This window comes from Balaenoptera acutorostrata, chromosome 20, assembly GCF_949987535.1.
Source record: "Balaenoptera acutorostrata chromosome 20, mBalAcu1.1, whole genome shotgun sequence".
NCBI lineage: Eukaryota > Metazoa > Chordata > Mammalia > Artiodactyla > Balaenopteridae > Balaenoptera > Balaenoptera acutorostrata.
Genome location: NC_080083.1, coordinates 38,899,300 through 38,924,525, shown reverse-complemented (window position 1 = coordinate 38,924,525; position 25,226 = coordinate 38,899,300).

The window sequence follows — 25,226 nt, the reverse complement described above, 5'->3', positions numbered from 1 at the left end:
CTTTATTTGTTTACAACTTTATAGTCTGTGTTTCTTCCTGGTACTTAAGCTCTGTGATGGCAGGGACTTTTTATCCTGTCCCTCAAAGCACCTTCAGCACTTGCTTAGCACAGAGTAGGAGCTCAATAAATATTTCCCAAATGAATGAATGAATGAACAGGGAAACTGTGTCTGATCGGAAAGCCCTGGATCAAGAGGCAGCAGTGGACAAAGTATGAGGTCTTTTTCCTTGGCATTCTGGGCCCCTTCACCTTGCAGCCTCCTGCCCCCTCTGGGCCTACTGTTTGGGGCCACCAGCCACCCTGAGCTATTGGCTGCCACCCGAATGTTGGGCACCCCTTACATTCCCTCCTCCTGCAATCCCTTTGGCTCCCACTGCCACTTGACCAAATCCTGCTAGTCTTTCAAGGCCCTACCCAGAGTCACCTCCTCCATGAAACCCGCTTGGATCTCTCTGCTGGATTTAACATAGCTTGTTCTCTGTACCTGTCCTGTCACTGCATAAGTTGGCCAGGGTCATTGCTTCTCTCTGCTTTAGACCATAAGGCCTTGGGGTCAGGCTTGCCTGGAGCCGTCCTGGAGCTTGGCACCCCATGGGGGCTCAATCAGAAGAGGCAGTGAGCTGCCCCAGCGGCCAGCTGGAGGTGTGTGCTCCTCTCTGCCCCAGCTTCTAAGAGCTCTGGGTGATCCTCTGGTGAGAAGTATATGTGATGGTGGTTGTTCTTGGCGGTGGGGTGTGATTTCTGGAGCCAGGAAGGACAACAAAACCCAAGGGGGGTTGGGGTGACATGAAGGTTCCCTTAGAAGGATGTTGGGCCTTCTTCTGGTCAGAGAGAAAGAGTGAGGTGAAGGAAGGCATGTGGGGAAGGGTTGAGGGGGCACTGAGGCTGGGGGAGGCTGGTGATCAGAGACGGGAGAGGCTTGGGGACAGAGAGAGGGGAGACAGGACAGAGATGGGTGAGGGACCAAAAGCCTCTTGGTCCCTAGACTACACGTCCCTTCTCAGGTCTCATCCCACCTCATCTCTGTGACCACTGAAGCTGTTGGCCATGCTTCCTTTAGGAAGCCCCTTGGGGGCTTTGGCGACTCCTTACTCTCCTGATTTCCCTCCTACCTCTCTGGTTACTCCGTCTCCAGCTCCTTTGTAGGCTCTGCCTTCTGCATCTCCCCTCGGGTTTGGGCCTGGCCTCTTCTCTGCACACTTTCTCCAGGGGCCCTAGTGGGCGTTCCCCTTGGATCCCAACAGGTATTTCATGGTCACCATGTTCAACAGTAAACCACTCAGCCAGACGTGCGAACCAGCTCTTATCCTTCTGCCAGTTGGTCACCAAGTCCTGTGACTTCTGCTCTCAAATCGGTCAATCCAGCCATCTCTTTCCATGCTACTGCCACCGGCTACTGTCACTTCCCACCTGGACCTCTGTGGCAGCCTCTTATTCGCCACCCCACCTCCAATCTGATCACTTTCCAACCAATCCTCCACACTTCGCCTGGAAATCTTCCTAAACCACAAGTTTGGTCATGTCATCCTACCCCCTCTTCACTCCAAGTACTCCGGCAGTTCCCCATCCATGACCTGACCCCTCGCAGCATCTACACTCCTGTGGGCCCTGCACTCGGCTTGCTCTCACGACTGGCCCCTTTGCAGGTGCTGTTCCCTCTGCTTGAAACTTCTAGTTACAACTTCCCTCTCATCCTGGTCATCACAGGACTCTGGGAAGTCTTCCCTGATGCCCTTCTCCTGAGCTTGGGTCAGAAATCCCCTTCCAGGGGCTGCCAGAGCCTTACTTTCCCCCATCAAAGAACTCATCGCATTGAATAGCGTATCACTCTACTTCTGGAAGCTCCACTAGAGTGGAGACTGTAACTGCCCACAAGGCTTTGCGCAGGCATAGTTCCATAGATGGAATATTCATTCAGGGGAGACTTACAGGGCAAGAAGGAAGAAGACCGAGGGTTGCCTCCCTGCACCCGCCGCCCCCCGCCCCCCACCGGGCTAGGCCTCTGAAGGCCATGAGGTGGGAGAGGTTCCAGGACTTGGGGATGGAGCAGGAGGCCTTGGTTAAGGTTGCTGGGGTGCTGGCTCTGGGGTCAGAGTTGAGGCTGCCCCCCACCTGTGCTGCTTGCCTTGTGGAAGTTGGCCTGCCCGGGAGACACACAGAATCAGCAGAAAGCTCCAGCTCTAGGCCCGGAGGTAGGAGAAGGCCTCTGCCTCCCAGGGTGGGCCAAGGCTGCCTACCGGCACCCACCAGCATCTTCAGTGGCAGCCTGGGGTCCAAACAAATGCCACTAATAGATATGACCAGCATCTCACCCCAGTTCATGGCCAGGCCCAGGGATAAGATACTGCTGCCTGGTGTCTACAGACAGCTTCAAGTGGAGATCTTTGAGATCTTGTTTTCTACCTTAAAAATTCATAGACATTTTACTTCTTACCCTATACTATGTTCTTGTATGTTTTTTAAAAAATTTTATTTATTTATTTATTTTTGGTTGCATTGGGTCTTCGTTGCTGCACACGGGCTTTCTCTAGTTGCAGCGAGCGGGGACTACTCTTCGTTGTGGTGCACAGGCTTCTCACTGCGGTGGCTTCTCTTGTCGTGGGGCATGGGCTCTAGGCATGCGGGCTTCAGTAGTTGTAACACACAAGCTCAGTAGTTGTGGCTCGTGGGCTCTAGAGCGCAGGCTCAGTAGTTGTGGCGCACAGGCTTAGCTGCTCCGCGGCATGTGGGATCTTCCCAGACCAGGGAATCGAACCCGTGTCCCCTGCATTGGCAGGTGGATTCTTAACCACTGTGCCACCAGGGAAGTCCCTCTTGTATGTTTTAATATCAAAATAATGCTTTAAATCAATTACCGTTGGGGAAAATTTGGACATTCCGGGAGATGAGGCAAATGATGAAGCCTGAGCTGTTCTTGCCCTTTTCCTGGGTTTGGAAAGAGTGCAGGACCAGGAGCCACCAGCCCAGGTCCTAGGGGCCCTGCTCTGTACACACTGAGCATGGCTGCGTGTGCTGAGCCGGTGATGCCTCAGCTTAAGACAGTGGCCGCCGTTAAGTGGGGCAGTGGGTGTGAAGACTTAATGATTCACACATGGAACCTTAGGTGCCAGGCTGGCCGCCCCTTCAGGGACGGCAGAAGCAGGAGGGAGCAGCAAGCCTGGCCCCACCGAGCTTCCCGGGAGCAGCCTGGGGGTCCAGCAGCTGCCCCCTCTCAGGCTAGAGGAAAGGGTGAGCTCACCCTCTGGCCCAGGGAGAGCAAGTGGGTAGGAGAATAATTAAAATGCCAGAGGTTAGGAGGCGAAGTTACAATGGAAAGAATGAAGGCCCAGTGCTGTCGGCTGCTGCTTATCCCACCCCGTGCTCTCTGCCAAGCCCACATTTGATTTTTATTTCGGGAGCCGCCAGCACAGCACTTGGGAGGGAGCGGAGAAACCTCACTCCTGCTCGCCCTGCCACGTCTGGAGCTGGGGCCCCGCTTTGGGGAGGGGGCTCCTGGGAGCCAGAGGAAGAGCCTAGAAGTCCAGACCCCAGGACCAGGCCAGCCTCAAGGATCCGGTGGCGTGTGGGGCAGGAGTGGGAAGGGAATGAAGACCCCAAAAGGATGAAGGATATATATCTTCCTGTTCTCATTGGCCTTTGCTCCTTCGCTTCACTCATTTGAAGCTGAGGAAGAGATAGATCATCCAGTCTAGATCCTGCATCCTTGCTCCCACTTTTGTCCTCCACCCTGACTCCGGGGACTTCTGATGTCCACTGGTGTGTGCATATATATGGAAGTGTTCTAATTCCAATCTTTTCCCTCATGACTTGCTGTGTGACCCTGGGAAAGTCACTATCCCTCTCTGGACCTCGGTCTCATCTGTGAAATGGGAAGTGGATAAGATCAGCAGTTTCAAACTGGGCTCTACAGAGGTGTCCGGAGGCCTGGGCCCTGCCTTCCCCAGACCACCCTCTCCTGCACATCTCTTATCTGCCTCTTCCAGGGACTGGGGAGGTAAGGGCAGCTGCTGGCCCATCCCTTGAAGAGCACTGAGCCCCCTCTTCCTGCAGACAGGAGCCGCCGCTGGGGCCAACTCACATTTTCCTGCTCTCAGCTTTCTCCACTGCCCATAATACACTCCAGATGGTTTCTCCATCTGAGAGCCGAGGCAGCAGATTCCAGAGGGAAAGTGGTTGGGCTCCTCTCTGGGCTCCTCTTTCCATCAGGCTGGAGAGAGGAGGCCGGGGCCAGGGAATGGGGCGGCAGGAAAAATGGAGTGGGGGTGGTGCTAGCTCTACGAGAGGACGGATGCGGGGAGATCCCCCCAGGCATCTCACAGCCAAATGAGGGGCTGGGGACAGCAGGAGAGACCATGGGCTGTGCTGCGACGGAGGCACGGCCCGAAGCACCTCAGATCCCTGAGCTCTTTCTCTGAGCGGGCAGCCCACCAGGGAGCTGCTCGGGGGCTGCGGGCCCTGGCGACGAAGGCTCTCCAGTGTTCCCAGTGTTGGGGAAAGAGCATCATCCAACGAGCCAAACACTTGGGTTCCAATCCTGCCTTGGCCACTTCGAGACTCTGCAACTCTTGACTTCTTGGAGCCTCAGGTTCCTCACTTGTAAAATGGGGACAGCTAATGCTGACCTTGGGGTGGTTGTGAAGGTGACACGGATAATGTGCAGAAAGGCCGCCGCCACATCCTCAGGTGTTCAGGAAATGCTCTGAGCACGCAGCTTGCCTCTACCTTAGGAAAAACCCCTGTGTGGGGAGAAAGCCTGTCCCAGTCTGACTCAAATCCCTCCTGCTGCAGCTTCCCAGTGGTTCCCTCTAGAACTCCAGGGGGACTTTAAACCCCCCTTTGGAGACCGTTCTGGGAACAGCCGTGGGAGAGAGGGTGCTATGGGCCTGAGGCTGAGCCCAAGCCCAGTGCTTGTCTCCTCCCAGGCCCCAGCCCCCTACACCTCACACTCAAGACTTAGCCCTGGGCCTGGAGAGCCACGTAGAAGCAGAGGGGGTTGAAGGGTGGGCGGTCTGTCCCCAGCCAGGCCCCTCCTGCCCCTCAGCTTCCCTGCCAGGGCAGCCTCCCTGCCAGGCTCACCCTCTCCACCTCAGCTGTACCAAGGGGAGCGCTTCGCTTTTTCCACCAGAAGAGCCAAGAGCAAAATGAGAAACAAAGCCAGCCTGGGGCTGTCGTCCCCCTGCCTGCCCCCGTGGTGCATGGAGGAAAGGGGAGAGCAAGCCCCCAGCCCCTTCCCTATGCCCACTGCCTCCCTCCACCCAGGACACCGACCTGCTCTAGGACCCCAGGGGCAAAAGGTTTAGCTGGGAAGGGAAGGGGAGGACCCTCGCTTCCCCACACCCACTGTGAGGCAGACAGTCTGTGGCTCTCCACCAGCCCTGGAAAAGAAAGAGCAGAGAGGCCGCCTCCACACTTCCCCACACTGAAGTGGGTGGTGGTGGGGGCCAATGTCAGAAGGGAAGGGACAGAGTCCCTGCTCTCAGGTGCTCCCCGTCTAGACAAAGAAATGAGACCTCTGGGCCCCTCCTGCTTGAAAAGGCCCCCTCCCTACCCAGCCCCCTCCCTCTCATTGAGCCCCCTCCACCCAGCAAGCTCCCCTCCCCCTCACTGAGCCTCCTCCCCACTAAACTCCCTCCCCTCACTGAGTCGCAGCCCCCCCACTGCATCTCATTCCTTCTCCACACCTCTCCCCACCACGGCTGACCCCTCTGTAGTGACCTCATCTCCAGCTACTCCAGGAAACCGCAGCCCGGCAGAGATGCAGGTCGTGTCCCACCTGGTCTCCCGTATACCTGGCGGGCACCTGGCGGTGTCCCTTCGAGTCCAAAGCCCACCCTCCCCAAGCCAAGAGCCCACCCTCCTGCCCCTCCACCCCTTGTTCTACTGGTGCTGCCCTCACCTTCCACTTGGCCACCTCCTTCCCATCTGCCCGCAAATGCACCCTAGTGTCTCTCCCCCTCCTCCACTCCTGAAACTCTGGTCACCTTGACTCTCTCCTCCTCTTCCCAGCTGCAGTTCTTGGAAGAGCTTCCATCCGTCCCTCAGCCTGCTCAAACTGGCTTCCAGCTGAGACCCTGGAAAAAGCCACACCCAGAAATAAGGGCAAACTAGACCAGCTTCATTGCATCGAGTACATTTACCTGTACTTTGTCTGGCTGCCAGAAGGAAAGGAAATTCTCTGAGGAAGAGACAACGTCCACAAGAACCTCTACAACTTGTCACATACAAGGTCCACCTTTCAACAAAATATTGCCAGGCAGCTCTCTTCCTCTTCCTCCTACTCTTCTTCTTCCTCCCTCACCTCCCCGACTCGTTCTTTTTGTTTTCTCTTCCCTTTCGTTCCCTTCCCTTCAAGAACAGTTCAGTGCAGAAGCCTTTAGATGGGCCAAGCAAGGTAGGCGTCCCTGGGGTGGGGGGTGGGGAGGGATGCAGTGGCCCAGCACATGGTTTGGGAGCTCATGTGAAGTAAGGAGCGTGTCTCCAATGGAGGAGAGTCAGAGCAGACAGACAGAGAGAGACAGAGAGAGATAAGAGACAGAGAGAATCAGTCAAAGCTCAGTCATGTGGGCAGACAGGCTGGCCCAGTGTCCGAGCTGCAGCAGAGAAACAAGAGCATCGAAGCAGGACGGAAGCCTGGTCAAGATAAGGAGGATGTCCATGTAAGGTAGAGCTCAGTAAGGCAGACTGCACCCTGAGGGGCTGAAGAGGCCATCTGACCAGGGTGGCCAAGCACCGGGAAGTGGAGTCACGGGGTGAGAAGGGCATCCCTAGAGGGATGGGGCAGGGTGTCCACAGGGGAGCTTGGGAGGGTGTCAGAGCTTGGTGGGGTGAAAAGCGCATCCATGTGGGGGGAAGGGGTGGTGTGGGTGGCCTGAGGCAGGGTGTCAGAGCCCAGGAGGGCTGAGCAGGGGTCTGTGTGAGGTGGCGAGCGGTGGCAACAGAATATTGGTTACCCACAGTAGGACTGACCCAATAAAGGAATTTGTTGAGAGAATGGACTAGGTTTCTCACTGTTGGCGAAAACTGTTGTAAACATGGAAAAGGAAAAACTAGAATGAACCCTGTGGATTGGAATTGGAGGTATGAGCGAGCACTTACGATTTTCAAAATAAATAGATACAGAAATAAAAGTTGCTGTGTGTGTATGTAGATGTTTATATTGTGCATGTATGTGTCAATGCATGTACACTTATGTTTCTGTTGAATACATACATATATTTCCCAGCTTCATTCACTGAGAGGGCCTGAAACAGTTACATCTTAATACTAATGAGCATAACTAGCACCCAAGTTTGAATTTTTTTAAATATTTATTTAATTGCACCAGGTCTTAGTTGCAGCTCGCCGGCTCCTTTAGTTGTGTCATGCATGTGGGATCTAGTTCTCTGACCAGGGATTGAACCGCAGCCCCTGCGTTGGGAGCATGGAGTCTTATCCACTATGCCACCAGGGAAGTCCCCACGTCTTAATTTCTAACTACCACTGTCCACTAAAAGGAACTGGGGCTCCTTGGAGAAATGGCTGATTACAGAACTGGGGTGGGGAAAATACAAGATAAGCCTGGATCATCTTGTGCCAGAAAGTAAAGTACTCAGAAATGATTAAACAGAGTTACCATATGACCCAGCAATTCCATTAGGAAGTATACCCAAGAGAAATGAAAACGTGTCCACGCAAAAACTTGTACCTGAATATTAATAGCAATACTATTCACAATAGCCAAAAGATGGAAACAACCCAATGCCCATCAACTGATGAACAGTTCCACAAAATGTGGTATATCCATACAATGGGGTATTAGTCAGTCATGAAAAGGAATGAGGTACTTATACATGCTACAACTTGGATGAGCCTCTAAAGCATTATGCTAAGTAAAAGAAGCCAGTCACAGAGACCACATATTGTATGACTGCATTCATATGAAAATCCAGAATAGGCAAATGTACAGAGACACAAAGTTGATTAATTAATGGTTGCCAAGGGCTGAAGTGGGGATGGGAGGATACGGGGATGATAGCTAAGGGTTATGAGGTTTACTTTTGAGATGATGAAAATGTTTTAAAATTGACTGTGGTGGTGGTGTAACATATCTGTGGATATGCTAAAACTCATTAAATTTTACACTTAAAGTGAGTGAATTGTATGGTATGTAAATTATGCCTCAATAAAGCTGTCTTTATTACTCAAAGGATGATGGAGACTTCAAAAGAATACAGAAGCCATCTGGAAGGGACTTCCATTGGCTGGATATGGATAATTTGAGCATTAAAGTAAATTATATTAATGGATTATCACTGATTGAATAAAATAGGAATCCAAGACTCCATACTGACATAAAAAAATAAATACACAGAAAGTTTGTGGCGGAATAGGATATTTACATATTTTCAAAGCATGTCGCCACAAAATAATTATAAGGGGAAAAAAAGGGTAACTTTACAGTGGTACAGTGGAGAAGCCTGGCAGACACCAATTTAATCAAGTGATCAAAGGGAAGGTCAACAGTAATGAGACAAATTAAAATCATGCGTCACCTGATAGGATGAAATGAGAGAGACAGCATCACTTCTGTGATATTCTTGCACAAACACATAACCTGAATCTAACCATGAGGAAGCTTTGGACAAGCCCAAATGAAGACAGTCTACAAAGCAACTGGCCTATAACCTGCAAAAGTGTCTTTAAAGTGAAGAAAGGATGGAAGAACTGTTCCATATTGAAAGAGACTGGAGACACCTGAGAACCAAATGTAACATGTGATTCTGTACTGGATCCTTTTGCTATAAAGATGTCACTGGGACCACTGGTGAAAGTTGAATGGAGTCTGTGGATTAGAGGGCAGGAGTGTGCTAATGTTAATTTCCTGATTTTGATGGTGGTATTTGATGGTGGTTATCTAGGAGGATGTCCTTGTTCATAAGAAGTACACATTGAAGTGTTTGGGAGGTGATGGCAACTTACTCTCAGATGAGTCAGGAAAAAGGTTCTTTGTACTATATTTGTAATCTTTCTATGAGTTTGTGATCATGTATGTGAAAAAACTTGACTAATGAATGCCTGAAACCTAAGATAAAAGCAGATCTTAGATAATACAGCTTCACAGGAGATCCAGATATTGAAGTTATCAGACAGTTTTAAAATACTGTGATTACTCTGTATTATAAAACAGATAAAAAGCTAGACACTTTCATGAGAGAATTGGAATAAATAAAGAGTAAAGAATCAAGTGGAATCCTAGAATGGAAAAAATACAATAACTGAAATTAAGAATTTATGACATAGATCTAAAGGTGGATTAGATGGAGCAGGAGAGAAGATGAGTGAATTGGAAAACAGGTCAGTAGAAAACACCTATATTGAAGCACAGACAGAAACCAAAGATGGAGAACACAGAAAATAACATTAATGTTATATGTGACACAATGAAAAGGTCTAACATATATGTTTCTGGAGTCCAAAAAGGAGAGGAAAGAGAAAATGGGGCAGAATCAATATTACTGGACAAAATTTTTCTATAAGTGACAGAAGAACCAACCTGAACAGGGTAATTACAAAAAAATTATAGTTACGCACATTGTAGTTAAACTGCTGAAAAATTTTAAACCTTAAAATATTTTAAAGGGAGATTTTTAAAACAGAAAAATCTTAAAAACACCAAGAGAATAAAGGCACATTACTTCAAAGAAACAACCATAAGACTGACAAATTGAAGTCCTAGAGATGAAAAGTATAAAATCTTAGTGTGTTTTGAATGTATTTTGAATGGATGAGACTAACAGTAGATTAGACATTGTAGAAGAAAAGATCAGTAAACTTGAAGATATATAAAGACATATCAGCAGAACATTTCTGAAAGGAAGCACAGAGAGAAATAAAAGAAGCACACTGAAAATGTAAGAGAACCACAGTGACCTACGGGAGGTTATCAAGTGCTCTAACATACTTGTAGTTGAAGTCCAGAAATAGAGGGGAAAACAGAATAATAGTGACTAAAATTTTTCCAAATTTGACAAAAGCTAGAAATCCAAAGATCCAAGAAAAACAACACCTCCCATAAAGACACAAAACAGACAGGGAGGTCCATTGTAATCAAATTGCTGAAAATCTGTGACAATGAGAAAATCTTTTAAAAAGTCAGATGGTAAAAGGGACATTACAGACTGAGGCACAAAGATAAAATTATCACAGACTTATTGTCAGAGACTATACAATCCAGAAGACAGTAGAATACAATCGTTAAAGTTGTGGGGGTAAAGGGACTATCAACAGGTCTCTAAACTCAATGAAAATATCCTTAAAATGAAAGTGAAATTTTTCACACACACCCACAAAAATGTGAGAGAATTCATCATTAGTTGACCTACACAATAAAAAATATTAAAGAAAGTTTTTCAGGCAGAAGGAACATACTAGATGAAAATTTGGATCTACACAAAGGAATGAATAGAACTAGAAATGGGAAATATGTAGATAAATAAAAAATATATTTTTCTCATTTAAAAATTGTTTAAACATAATTGACTAATTAAAGCAAAAAGGATAACAATGTACTGTGGGGTTTATAACATATGTAGAAATAAAATGTATAACAACAATGACACAAAGAATTGGAAGGGGAAATGGGACTACACTATCGGGTTGGCCAGAATGTTCGTTCAGGTTTTTCTGTAACATCTTATGAAAAAACCTGAATGAGCTTTCTAGCCAACCCAATATTTTACGTTTCTAACTTTTACATAAAGTGATATAATGTTACTATGTGAAGGAAAACTGATAGGTTAAAGATGCCTATTGTAAACCTTAGAGCATAGGTCAGCAAAATTTTTCTGTAAAGGGCCAGATAGTAAATATTTTAGATGTTGAAGGCCACACAGTCTCTGTTGCAACTGATAACTCTGCTGTTGTAGCATGAAAGTAGCCTTAGACAATATGTAAATGAGTGAACACGACTGTGTTCCTGTAAAATTTTATTTGTAGACTCTGAAATCTGAATTTCAAACTATTTTCTTATATCACAAGATCTTCTTTTGAATTTTTCCAAACTATAAAAAATGTAAAAACCATTATTAACAAACCTCCCAGGCAAAAGAACCCCCAATAATTTACATAGATACCTCTGAAGGAGGTGGACATAACTTCTTACTCCTTAAATGTGGACTGGGCATAGTGACTTCCATCCAAACAGTCCAGTATGGAAAGGGATGAGAAGGGTAATTTTAGAGAAACCTGACAAACACTGCCCCAACCAGGTGATCAAGGTGAATATCAACAGTGATAACTCATGTTGACTGTTTGCACCCTTTATATGATGTAATAAAAATGGCACTTTACCTCTGTGATCTTCCTTCAGAAAACCTGTAACTCTAGTCAAAGCATGAGAAAAACATCAGAAAAATCCTAATAGAGGGATATTATACAAAATATCTGACTGGTACTACTCAAAACTGTCAAGGTCAATAAAAAAAAAACAGTCTGAGAAAGTGTAATCACTAAGAGGAGCCTGAGAAAATATGATGATTAAATGCAATGTGGTATCCTGGATTGGATCCTGGAACAGAAAAAGGACATTAGGTAAAATGTAGGTGAGAGATGAATGGATAAACAAAAGTGTCCATTGACAGATGAATGGATAAACAAAATGTGGTATATACATACATGCAATGGAATCTTATTCAGCCTTAAAAAGGAAAGAAATTCTGACACATGCTGCAACATGGATGAACCTTGAGGGCATTATGCTAAGTGAAACAAACAGGTCACAAAAGGCAAATACTTTATTATTCCATTCATATGAGATGTCTAGAGTAGTCAAGTTCATTGAAACAGAAAGAAAAATGGTGGTTGACAGGGGCTGGGGGAGGGGGAACTGGGGAATTGTTGTTTAATGGGTAGAGAGTTTCAGTTTTGCAAGATGAAAAGAGTTCTGGAGATTGGTTGCATAATGATGTGAATATACTTAACACTACTGAACTGAACAGTTTATAATGGTTAAGATGGGGACTTCCCTGGTGGCACAGTGGTTAAGAATCCGCCTGCCAATGCAGGGGACACGGGTTCAATCCCTGGTCCGGGAAGATCCCACATGCCGCGGAGCAACTAAGCCCGTGCACCACAGCTACTGAGCCTGTGCTCTAGAACCCGTGTGCCACAACTGCTGAAGCCTGTGCACCCTAGAGCCCATGCTCCGCAACAAGAGAAGCCTCTGCAATGAGGAGCCCATGCCCCGCAACAAAGAGTAGGCCCTGCTCACCACAACGAGAGAAAGCCCACGCCCAGCAACAAAGACCCAATGCAACCAAAAATAAATAAAAATTAAAAAAAAATTAAAAATAAAATGGTTAAGATGGTAAATTTTGTGTTATGTGTATTTTACCACAATTTTTAAAAACTAAGGAAATCTTAATAAAGCATGAACTTTAGTTAAGAATAATGTATTATTAATTATTCATTAATATTAACAAATGAACCATATTATTAATACAAGATGCTAGTAATAGGGAAAGTTGGGCACAGGATATATGGAAAATTGTATTCTGTACAATATTCTGTAAATCTAAAAGTATTCTAAAAAATAACATTTGTTATTTAAAAAATTGTTACTTCAAGGGCTGTAAAAAACAGACCATGGACCATATGCTGACCCCTTCCCTAAAGCAACCACTAAAAATATGTGAAAGTAGTATAAGTATTAAGACTTTAGGGGAGATAAAAGGAATATTTTTAAACAGACAGTTAATTAAAAAGAAAGCAGGAAAAGAGGAAAAAGGAAATGAAGAATACATGGGACTAATAGAAAACAAATAGAACAATGGTAGATTTAGACCCACCCATACTAATAATTACATCAAATGTAAATAATCTAAATACTCCAAGACAGAGATTATCAGACTGGTTTAAAAAAAAAAACAAAATGGAAGACCCAACTATATGCTATCTTTAAGACTGACATTCTATATTTCCATAGAAATGATGTAAACTAGAAGAGAATGAAATGACATATGTGAAGTACTGTAAAATAACTGGCAAACTGGCAAAAAAGTGAAAGTATCTTTTATAAATATATTTATTTTATTTATTTTTATTTTTGGCTGCATTGGGTGTTTGTTGCTGCACGGGGTCTTTTCTTTAGTTGCGGTGAGCGGGGGCTACTCTATGTTGCGGTGTGCAGGCTTCTCATTGGGTGGCTTCTCTTGTTGCAGAGCATGGGCTCTAGGCGTGTGGGCTTCAGTACTTGTGGCATTCAGACTCAGTAGTTGTGGCTTACGGGCTCTAGACACAAGCTCAGTAGTTGTGGCGCACGGGCTTAGTTGCTCTGCAGCATGTGGGATCTTCCCCAGGACTCAAACCCGTGTTCCCTGCACTGACAGGCGGATTCCTAACCACTGTGCCACCAGGGAAGCTCTGACAGTATCCTTAAAAACTGAAGATGATTCTGGTCCAAAATCTAAGGAGCTTGGAAGTCATAACTCCATACTAATAACAATGAAAAAGCTAAACAAACCAAAAAATCAACACTCCCCTTGGATCCATCACGGAGCAGACTACTCCCTCCCAAATTGGAGAGCAGACAGGCAGGTACAGAAAATCACAACTTACCTAGCAGAAACTTCTGCAGGAACCAGTGCCAAGGTAGGAAAACCTAAATTGTAGTTGATGAATTTCAAGAGACCTACTCATAGGACTATAGATATTTCCCCTCCCCAACACTTCACCACCATACTAAAGGCCTATTTACTGCAGTTCCTTTTACCCAGCACATCACATCTGGTTATCAAGAAAAAATTCCAAGGCATACTAAAAGGCAGAAAACACAGTTTGAAGAGACAGACCAAGCATCAGACTCAGATATGGCAGAGCTACTGGAATTATCAGATTAGGAATTTAAACAACTATGAATAATATGCTTTGATGGTTAATTTTATGTGTCAGTTAGATTGGGCTAAGGGATGACTACATAGTTGGTAAAACATTATTCTGGGGTGTGTCTGAGGGTATTTCTGGAAGAGATTAGCATTCAATTCAGTAGACTGAATAAAGAAGATTTGCTCTCACCAGAGTAGGCAGGCATCAGCCAATCTGTTGAGGGCATGAATAGAACAAGGAGGAAGGAAGGACAAATTCTGTCTCTCTCTTGTTGAGTTGGGATGTCCATCTTCTCCTGTCCTTGGACACTGTAGCTCCTGGTTCTCAGGCCTTTGGACTCCAGGACTTTCACCTGTGGCCCCCCAGTTGTCAGGCTTTCAGCCTCAGACTGGGAGTTACACCATTGGTTCCCCTGATTCTCAGGACTTTGGACTCAGACTGAATTATACCACTGGCTCTCCTGGTTCTCCAGATTACAGACAGTAGATTGTAGGACTTCTCAGCTTCCATAACCATGTGAGCCAATTCCTATAATGTTTCCTCATATATCTGTATCTATATCTCTACCTATCTATCTATCTATTTATCTATCTATCTATCCCATTGGTTCTGTTTTTTTCACAGAACTCTGACTATACTTATGCTAAGGGTTCTAATGGATAAAGTAGATAGCATGCAATAACTAATGGACAATGTAAGCAGAGGAATTCTGAGAAAGAATAAAAGAGAAATATTAGGAACCAAAAACACTGTAACAGGAATGAAGAATGCCTTTGATAGGCTCATTAGCAGGCTGGACATGGCTGAGGAAAGAATCTCTAAGCTTGAAGATGTCAATAGAAACTTCCAAAATGGAAAAGCAAAGAGAAAAAAAACCTGGAAAAAAACCCCAGAATAGAATATCCAAGAACTATAGGACAACTACAAAGGGTGTAGCATACTCATAATGGGAATACTAGAAGGGTAAGAAAAGAGAAAGGAACAGAAGAAATATTTGAAGCAATAATAACTGAGAATTTCCCTAAGTTAATGTGAGACACCAAACTGCAGATACATGAAGCTCAGAGAAAAACAAGCAGAATAAGTGCCAGAAAAAAAATATACCTAGGCATACCATATTCAAGCTATGGAAAATCAAAGATAAAGAGAAAATCTTGAAAGAAATCAGAGGAAAAGAGCACTTTACCTATAGAGAAGCAAAGATAAGAATTAAATCTGACTTCTCAGAAACCATACATGCAAGAAGAGAGTGGGGTGAAATATTTAAAGTGTTGAGAAAAAAACTCACCAGTCTAGAATTCTGTACCCTGAGAAATTATCATTCAAAAGCACAGAAGAAATACTTTCTTCAGAAAAATGAAAAATGAGGGAATTTATTGCCAGTAGATCTGCCTTGCAAGAAATGTTAAAAATTCTTCAGAGAGAATGAAAATAATATAGGTCAGAGCATTGGAGAAAGAATAAGTGATGGTAAAATAAAAACTTTTATTTTTCTTTCTTTCTTTTTTTTGGTTGCACCATGCAGCATGCAGGATCTTAGTTCTCCAACCAGGGATTGAACCCATGCCCCCTGCCTTGGGAGCACAGAGTCTTAACCACTGGACCACCAGGAAGGTCCCTTATTTTTCTTATTCTTAATTAATCTAACATATAACAGTTTGTTAAAAATAGTAATAGTAACAATATATTTGATTATATATGCCTATGTGTATATATATATATCTTATATAAATGTTTATGTGAAAGTGAAATGAATGACAGCAATAATACAAGGGACATAAGGGAAGAATTAGGATTATTTTGTTATTATAAGGTACTCACACTACTTGTGAAGCTGTATACTGTTATTTGAAAGTGGACTTGGGACTTCCCTGGTGGTCCAGTGGTTAAGAGTCTGCCTTCCGGGCTTCCCTGGTGGCGCAGTGGTTGAGAATCTGCCTGCTAATGCAGGAGACACGGGTTCGAGCCCTGGTCTGGGAAGATCCCGCATGCCGCGGAGCGGCTGGGCCCGTGAGCCACAGCTGCTGAGCCTGCGCGTCTGGAACCTGTGCCCCGCAGCGGGAGGGGCCGCGATAGTGAAAGGCCCGCGCACCGCGATGAGGAGCGGTCCCCGCACCGCGATGGAGAGTGGCCCCCACTTCCCGCAACTAGAGAAAGCCCTCGCACGAACCGAAGACCCAGCACAGCCAAAAATAAATAAATAAATAAATAAATAAATAATTTAAAAAAAAAAAAAAAAAAAAAAGAGTCTGCCTTCCAATGCAGAGGATGCAGGTTCAATCCCTGGTCAGAGAACTAAGATTCCACATGCCATGGGGCAACCAAGCCTGTATGCTCTAGAGCCCACGTGTCACAACTAGAGAGTCTGTGTGTGACAACTACCGAGCCTGTGCGCTCTGGAGCCCACGTGCCACAACTAGAGAGCCTGTGCACCACAACTACTGAGCCTGCATGCTCTGGAGCCCGTGCACCACAACTAGAGAGCCAGTGAGCCGCAACTACTGAGCCCGCACACCACAACTAGAGAACCTATGCACTGCAACTAGAGAGAATCTCATGTGCTGCAACGAAGAAGCCCGCATGCCACAATGAAAGATCCCGTGTGCCACAACTGGGACCCAATGCAGCCAAATAAATACATAAATAAAAGTACTTAGAATAATGTCTAGCACATAATAAAAAAAAAGAGAAAGTGGACTTGGATTAGCTATAAATGTATGTTGCAAACACTAAGGCAACCACTTATTTAAAAAGTATTAATATCTTAAGAAAGGAAAGAAAAATGGAACCATGTAAAATGTTCAGTTAAAAGTACAAAAGGCTATATATAAAATAGATAACCAACAAGGACCTACTGTATGGCACAGGGAACTCTACTCAATATTTTGTAATAACCTACATGGGAAAAGAAACTGAAAAAGAATGAATATATGTATATGTATAACTGAATCACTATGCTGTACACCTGCAATTAACACAACATTGGAAGTCAACTATACTCCAATAAAATTTTTTTTTAAGTACAACAATTTTTTTTAATCTTTTTAAATTAAAAAAAGTACAGGGACTTCCCTGGTGGCGCAGTGGTTAAGAATCCACCTGCCAATGCAGGGGACACAGGTTCGACCCCTCACCTGGGAAGATCCCACATGCTGTGGAACAAGTAAGCCCATGTGCCACAACTAGTGAGCCTGTGCTCTAGAGCCCACGAGTCACAACTACTGAGCCCATGTGCTTCAACTACTGAAGCCCGTGCTCTGCAACAAGAGAAGCCACTGCAATGAGAAACCCACGCATCACAACGAAGAGTAGCCCCCACTCGCCGCAACTAGAGAAAGCCCACATGCAGCAACCAAGACCCAGTGCAGCCAAAAATAAAATAATAAATAAATAAATAAATTTTAAAAAATTAAAAAATAAAAAAAGTACAAAAGGCAGAAAAATTGTGGAAGACAAAAATAGGAACAAAGAACAAGGGCAGTGAATATAAAACAGAAAGTATGGTAGATATTAATCCAACTGTATCAATAATCATTTTAAACATCAATAATCTAAATACACCTATTAAAAGACAGAGATTATCAGAGTGGATCAAAAAACAAGATCCAACTATATGTTGTCTACCAGAAACCCACTTTAAATATAAAGACACATAGAGATTAAAAGTAAATAGATGGAGAAAGATATATCATGTTAATGCTAATCAAAAGAAAGTAGGAGTAGCTATATTATTTTCAGAAAGCAGACTTCAGAACAATGAAAGTTATCAGGGATAAAGAGGGGCATTACATAATGATAACACAGTCAATTCTCCAAGAAGACATAACAATTCTTAATGTGTATGCACCTAACAACAGAGCATCAAAATTCCTGTGACGAAGACTGATAGAACTGTAAGAAGAAATAGATGAACTACTATTATAGTTGGAGACTTCAACATCCCTCTATCAGAAATGGACAGATCCGGTAGGAAGAAACTCAGTAAGGACATAGTTGAGTGCAACAGCACCATCAATCAACTGGATATAAGTGATATCTATTGACTACTTCACCTTATAGCAGCAGAATGCACATTATTCTCAAGGTCACATCGAACATACATCAATACAGACCTCATTTTGGGTGATAAGACACATCTTAACAAATTTAAAAGAAAAGAACTAATATCATGTGTGCTCTTTAGATCACAATGGAATTAAATTAGAAATCCGTAACAGAAAGATAGCTGGAAAATCCCAAACTAAACAACACACTTCTAAATAACACATGGGTCAAAGAAGAAATCACAAGAAATTTAAAAATATTTTAAACTAAGTGACAATGAAAACACAACTTATCAAAATTTGTAGGATGAGGAGAAAGCAGTGCTTAGAGGTAAATTTATACATTGAATTACATATATTAGAAAAGAAGAAAGATCTAAAATCAGTAACTAAGCTTTGGCCTTAAGAAACTAGAAAAAGAAGAGCAAATTAATTTCAAAGTAAACAGATGAAAAGAAATAATAAAAATTAAAGCAGAAGTCAATAAAATCAAAAATAGAAGTCAATAGAGAAATTCAACAAAACCAAAAGGCTGGTTCTTTGAAAAGATCAATAAAATCAATCGGCTTCTAGACAGGTTAACTAAGAAAAAAGAGAGATACACAGATTACTAATATCAGAAATGAAAGAGGACATCACTACAGACTCCATGTACATTAAAATGATAATAAAGAAATATGATGGACAACGCTATGCCAACAAATTTGATAACTTTGATGAAGTGGACCAATTCCTTGAAAGACACAATCTGCCAAAATTCACACAGGGAAAAATAGACTATTTGACTAAGCCTATATCTATTAAAGAAATTGAGTCAATAATTAATAACCTTCCCAAACAGAAAGCAGCAGGGCCAGATGGGTTCACTGGTGAATTCTACCAAGAATTTAAGGCAGAAATTATATCCATTTTTTATAATCTCTTCTCAAAGATAGAAGCAGGAATACTTTCTATCTCATTCTATGAGACCAACATTACCCTAATAGCAAAACCAGAAAAAAACATTACAAGAAAACTACAGATTAATATCTCTCATAAACATAGATGCAAAAATCCTCAGCGAAATATTAGCAAATCTAATCTAACAATGTATAAAAAGAATTATACACCATGACCAAGTGGGATTTATTCCAGGTATGCAAAGCTGGCTCAATATTTGAAATCAAATTAATGTAATCCATCACATCAAAAGGCTAAAGAACAAAAATCACACGATCATATCAATATATTTGGAAAAAGCATTTGACGAAATACAACACCAATCCATGATAAATATTCTCAGCAAATTAGGAATAGAGGGGAACTTCCTCCTCTTGATAAAGCACATCAACAAAAAACCTACAGCTAACAACATACTTAATGGTAAGAAACTTGAAGCTTTCCTGGTAAGATCAGGAACAAGGCAAGGATGTCCCCACTCACCACTCTTTTTCAGCTTGGCATTGGAAATCCGAGCCAATGCAACAAGACAAGAAAAAGAAGTAAAATATATACTGATTGGGAAGAAAGAAATGAAATTTTGTTCACAGATGACATGATTGTCCATGTAGGAAATCTGAAGGAATCAACCAAAAAAACCTCCTGAAACTAATAAGGGATTATAGCAAGGTTGCAGGACACAATATTACTAAACAAAAGTTAATTGCTTTCCTATATACCAGCAATGAACAAGTGGAATTTGAAATTTTAAAAACACAGTATCATTTATATTAGCTCCCATAAAAACTAAATACTTATGCATAAGTCTAACAAAATATGTACAAAATCTATATGAGGAAAAAGACAAAACTCTGATGAAAGAAATCAAAGAAGAACTAAATAAATGGAGTGCTATTCCATGTTCACGGATAGAAAGACTCAATATTGATGAGATCAGTTCTTCCCAACTTGACCTATAGATTCAAAGCAATTCCAATCAAAATCTCAGCAAGTTATTTGGGGGACATCAACGAACTAATTGTAAAGTTTAGATGGAAAAGCAGAAGATACAGAAATGGCAACACAATATTGAAGGAGAAGAACATAGAGGATTAACACTACCCAACTTGAAGACTGACTATAAAGCTATAGTAATGAAGACAGTGTCATATCAGTGAAAGCATAGACAAATAGACTAGAGAGCCCAGAAATAGATTCACATATATGTGGTCAACTGATCTTTAACAAAAGAATAAAGGCAATAATAATGGAGCAAAGATAATCTTTTCAGCAAATGGTGCTGGAACAATTGGACATCCCCATGAAATAGTGTTTCTACACACAGACCTAACACCTTTCACAAAAATTAACTAAAAGTTAATCATAGACTTAAATATAAGGTGCAAAACTCTAAAACTCCTAGAAGATAACATAACAACTTACCTTGGGTATGGTGATGACTTTTTAGGTATACCAAAGGCATGATCCATGAAAGAAAGGCTTGATAAGCTGGACTTCAATAAAATTAAAATTTTCTGCTCTGCAAAAGATACTGTCAAAAGAGTGAGAAGGCAAGCCACAGACTGGGAGAAAATATTTACAAAAGACATATTTGATAAAGGACTGTTACTCAAAACATATAAAGCTTAAAACTCAACAATAAGAAAATGAACAATCTAACTTTAAGATGGACCAAAGATCTGAACAGACATCTCACCAAAGAAGATATACAGATGGGAAAGAAGCATATGAAAAGATGCTCAACATCATATGTCATTAAGGAATTGCAAATTAGAACAATGATGAGCTACCACTACACACCTATTAGAATGGCCAAAATCCAAAACACTGACAACACCAGTGAGGATGTGGAAAACAAGAACATTCATTGTTAGTAGGAATGGGAAATGGTATAGCTAATATAAAAGACAATTTGGTGGTTTCTTCCAAATCTAAACATAGTCTTACCATATGATCCAGCAATTGTGCTCCTTGCTCTTTACCCAAATGATTGAAAACTTATGTCTACACAAAAGCTTGAACATGAATATTTATAGCACCTTTATTCATAATTGCCCAAACTTGGAAGGAACCAAGGTGTCCTTCAGTAGGTAAATAGAAAAACTGTGGTACATCTGAATAATGTACCCCAGTTTATCTGTTATTCACTGCTAAAAAGAAATGAGCTATTGAGCCATGAAAGAACATGCAGGGACCTTAAATACACATTATTAAGTGAAAAACGTCAGTCTGAAAAAGCTACATACTGATTCCAACTATATAACATCCTGGAAAAGGCAAAACTATTGAATCAGCAAAAAGATCAGTGGTTCCCAAGGGGAAAAACGGAAGTGGAACATGACATTTTTTTTGGCAGTTGAATTATTCTGTAGGATACTTTAATGGTGGATACAAGATATTTTGCATTTGCTAAAACATTAAAGAAAGATATAATCCAAGTTTTACATAAACTCTTCCAGAGAATAAGTGAAAAAAAAAAAAAAAACTAAAAACACTTCCTAACTTTTTGGATGAGGGCAGCATAAACTTGATATTAAGACCAAACTAGGACATGACAAGAAAGCATAGTTACAGAACAATTTCTATTAAAAAATATAAAAATGCTAAACAATATAATAGCGATCAAATAGTAATAATACATTATGGCAAATTTGAATTTATTCCAGTAATGCAAGGTTGGCTTCACATTTGAAATTATGTAATTCATCACATTAAAAGTATAAAAGAGTAAAGTCATATTTCAATAAATGTGAAAAAAGCATTTGATAAAAATTCAACATTTATTCATGATAAAATTTTTTACCAAACTAGGAATAATGGGGAATTTTCTTAATCTAATAATATCAAACAGAAAACTCTACAGCAAATTTCACACTTAATGGTCAAGTATTGAAAAATATCTCCTTGAAATTGGAACAAATTGAGGATATCTACCATCACCACTTCTATTTAATATTGTATGGGAAGTCCTAGCCAGTACAATAAGGCAAGAAAAAATAAAAGATATAAGGCTGAATAAGGGAAAACAAAACAAACAAACCCTGTGGCTAGGGGACTTCCCTGGTGGTGCAGTGGTTAAGAATCCGCCTGCCAATGCAGGGGACACGGGTTTGAGCCCTGGTCCGGGAAGATCCCACATGCCGTGGAGCAACTAAGCCCATGTGCCACAACTACTGAGCCTGCATTCTAGAGCCCACAAGCCACAGCTACTGAGCCCACGTGCCTATGGCCTGTGCTCTGCAACAAGAGAAGCCACTGCAATGAGAAGCCCGTGCACCAAAACGAAGAGTAGCCCCCACTCGCTGCAACTAGAGAAAGCCTGTGCCCAGTAACAAAGACCCAATGCAGCCAAAAATTAAACTAAATAAATAAATAAATTTATTTAAAAAAACCAATCCTGTGGCTATTCACTGATAGCATGATTATGTACGTTGGAAACTGAAAATAATCTACAGATACGCTATAAGAATAAACAAATTTAGCAAGGTTACTGGAAACAAGGTCAATATACAAAAATCAATTGTATTTCTATAAGCTGACAGTAAGCAATTAAAAATGAAAAAATTCATCAACAATACATTTTTTAAAAATAAAAAAATAGAAATAAATCTGACGAAGTATAGTCATGACTCTACACATAAAACTACAGAGCACTACTGAGAGGAAAAGAAGACAGAAAAGTAGAAATACACTGTATTGATAGATCAGTTGTAACAATATTGTAAAGTGATTGGTTCTTTCTGCAATTGATCTATAGATTCAATTCGACATCAATAAAACCTCATACACTGCTGGTGGGAATGTAAAATGGTGCAATCTCTTTGGAAAATAGTTTGGCAGTTCCTCCAAAGGATAAATATAATGTTACCATGTGACCCAGCAATTCTAATATTAGGTATATACCCAAGGAAAATGAAACCATGTCCACACAAAAACTTGCACATGAATGTTCACAGTGGCATTATTCATGATAGCCCAAATATTGAAATAACCTGATAACCATCAACTCATAAATGGATAAATAAAATGGGTTCATCTATATAAAGAAATATCATTCATCCATAAAACAGAATGAAGTACTGATACATGCTACAACATGGATGAACTTTGCAAACATTATACTAAATGAAAGAAGCAAGTCACAAAAGACCACCCATTATGTGAAGTATCAGAATAGGCAAGTCTATAAAGACAGAAAATAGAATTAATGATTTCCTGCGGTTGGGAGTGGGGGCTGGGGAGAGGAGTGACTGCTAATGGGCATGGGGTTTTACTTGGAGGGTGATGAAAATGTTCTAAAATTGATTGTGGTGATGGTTACACAACTCTGTGAATATACTGAAGTCCATTGAATTATACACTTATTTAAATGGGTGATTTGTATGGTATGTGAATTAAATCTTTAACTCTACTATTTTTTAAAAAACATTCCTGAATTTTTTGGTTTTGGTGGAAATTAACAAGCTGACTCTAAAATTTATATGAAAATGCAGAAGGCCAAGAATAACAAAGATAATCTTAAAGAAGTACGAAGTACGAGGACTTAAACTACTTTTTTTAAAAAATAAATTTATTTATTTTTATTTTATTTTTGGCTGCGTTGGGTCTTCGTTGCCCCACACAAGCTTTCTTTAGTTGCAGTGCGCGGGCTTCTCATTGTGGTGGCTTCTCTTGTCACAGAGCACGGGCTCTAGGCATGCGGGCTTCAGTAGTTGCAGCACACGGGCTCAGTAGTTGTGGCTCACGGGCTCTAGAGTCCAGGCTCAGTAGTTGTGGCGCACGGGCTAAGTTGCTCCGCAGCTTGTGGGATCTTCCCAGACCAGGGCTCGAACCCGTGTTGCCTGCATTGGCAGGCAGATTCTTAACCACTGCACCACCAGGGAAGTCCCTAAACTACCTATTAATTAGACTTATTACAAAGTTACAATAATTAAAACAGTATTTGCAAACCTGTAGACAAATGGACCAATGGAACACAATGAAGACTCTAGAAAGAGACCCACACCTATATGGTCCAGTGGTATGATGAGTGGAAAGAATGATCTTTTCAATAAGTGGTATCAGATAAATTTAATATCCCTGTGGGAACAAAAATGAACTTTGACTCCTACCTCACACTATATAGAAAAATTAGTCCTAGATGGATCATTAATCCAAATATAAAGGACAATAGAAATATGCCTTCAAAATATTAAAGGAAAATCATTTGTCACCTAGAATTCTATACCCAGCAAAATTATCAATCAGGTACGAGGGTAAATTAAAGATATTTTCAATGTTCAAAGTTTCAGAAATTATATCTCTTTTGCACACCTTCTCAAGAACTTATTGGAGGATATGCTCCAAGAAACAAGAGAATAAAACAAGAAAGAAGACATGGGCTTTAGGAAATGAAGAAATCAGATGCAGGAAAGAGGCAAAGGGAATCCTAAGGAGGATGGTGAAAGGAGAGTCCAGCATGAGAGCTGTTCACTGGGGCTAGAGAGCAATTAGTCAGGTTTAGGGTGGATTAAAAGTCTGCAGAAGAGATTGCTTCATGAAGAGGAAACTGACAGAAGACCTGATGTGCCTGAATGTCTTGACAGGGAATTTGGACAACTGGGGTTGAAACAGTGGTCATTACATAGAAAATTAAATGAACCTCAGCAACAACAAAACAAGATTAACTCCAGGAGAATGAAAAGAAGAAGAGACCATAATACATTACACAGCTCAGACACAAATAACAATTAGATAATCATAATAGGGTAAACACTGAGCCAAAATTAACATGTAACCTTACTGGGAAATTACTGGGACTGGAAGTGTGACTGAGAGTGGTAGAGGTGAGAAGTTGAAAAGAATTAAATCCTTATCTTCCACACAGGGAAGTCAAAAGAGAATGCCCAAAACTGAAAAATCAAGAATTGGCAACAAAGCTTGTTATTTAGAGATATGGAGAATCTCTCTCAAAAATATCAGCTGACTGAGTTGAAAATCACTGGCTCTGGGGAGCAGGGAATTAAGTACGAAGAGGTACAGGACTGCTGCTTTTCTTTACGTGCCCTGTAAATTCTTTGCGCCTTAAACCATGTACATAAACATCTTTGTTAAAACTTAAAACTTAATCTAAAAAACTAAATGTAAACAGCAAAAGAAAAAGAAAGCTTCCAGAAGAAAACAGTGGAGAGTCACGAAAGAAAATAAGTTCACGACCTTGAAATTAGGCAAAGAATTCTTAAACAACACACTCACACAACTAGCCATAAGGAAAATATTAATAATTGTACTTGAGTAAAATTAAAGACTTCTATTTAGCAAGAGACACCACTGAGTGAAAAGGCAAGCCATGGAGTGAAAGATATCTTCAATATATGTACCTGACAGAGGTCTTATATCCAGA